This window comes from Hyperolius riggenbachi, chromosome 4 (genome assembly GCF_040937935.1).
Source record: "Hyperolius riggenbachi isolate aHypRig1 chromosome 4, aHypRig1.pri, whole genome shotgun sequence".
NCBI lineage: Eukaryota > Metazoa > Chordata > Amphibia > Anura > Hyperoliidae > Hyperolius > Hyperolius riggenbachi.
The window spans coordinates 460950302-460951287 of NC_090649.1; positions in this window are offsets into that span (position 1 = coordinate 460950302).

Consider the following 986-nt stretch of genomic DNA (forward strand, 5'->3'; position numbering starts at 1 on the left):
ATGGCATATGGGAAGGAGTGGCTGTTGCTAAGGAAGGCATGCTACGTTGCCACTAGCGTGCATTGCATGCAGGCAATGTCAGGAGGTGCCGCTAGTTTAAATAATGAGCATAAAAGGATTTACCTTGCGTTGTTATAGCGCGATGGGCTTAGTGAATCAAGCCTATAGACATATGGCTATGGTAGGGATTAGATTGTGAGCCCCTCTGAGAGACAGTTAAAGGGACACTGAAGCAAGAATAATTCTCGCTTCAGAGCTCATAGTTAGCAGGGGCACGTGTGCACCTGCTAAAACGCCGTTATCCCGCGGCTAAACGGGGGTCCCTTCACCCCCAACCCCCCCCCCCCCCCCCCGCAAAATCAACCACCAAATTGGTCGTAGATTTTGCAGCTCCTAGAGGCAGGGCTAACGGCTGCAGCCCTGCCTCCAGTCGTGTCTATCAGCATCGCTGCCTCTCCCCCACCCCTCTCAGCGAAGGAAGACTGAGAGGGACGGGGGAGAGGCGGAGATACGCGCTGACAGATGCGTGTGGGGCAGGGCTGCGGCGGTTAGCCCTGCCTCAATCCGGAAGAGATCCCCGGCTGCACGGAGGGGATTTCGGGGGGGTAAGGGACCCCCGTTTAGCCACGCAATAGCGGCGTTTTAGCAGGGGCACACATGCCCCTGCTAACTATGAGCTCTGAAGCGAGATTTATTCTCGCTTCAGAATCTCTTTAAGTGACAAGACTATATACTTTGTACAGCGCTGCAGAAGATGTCGGTGCTATATGTTGATGCTATATAAATACAGGCTGCTTTCACAGTAAGACGTTACAGGCGCACGTTAGAGCAGCCTGTAACGCAGCCCAACTCACAGTAATGAAAAATCAATGTGCTGTTCACAGTGCCTACGTTGCACTACAGTGTAACGCTGCACGTTCAAAGAAAGTGCAGCATGCTGTGCGTTATACGCGGTTTTAGCCACGTTAGACTGTTTGCACATTCTC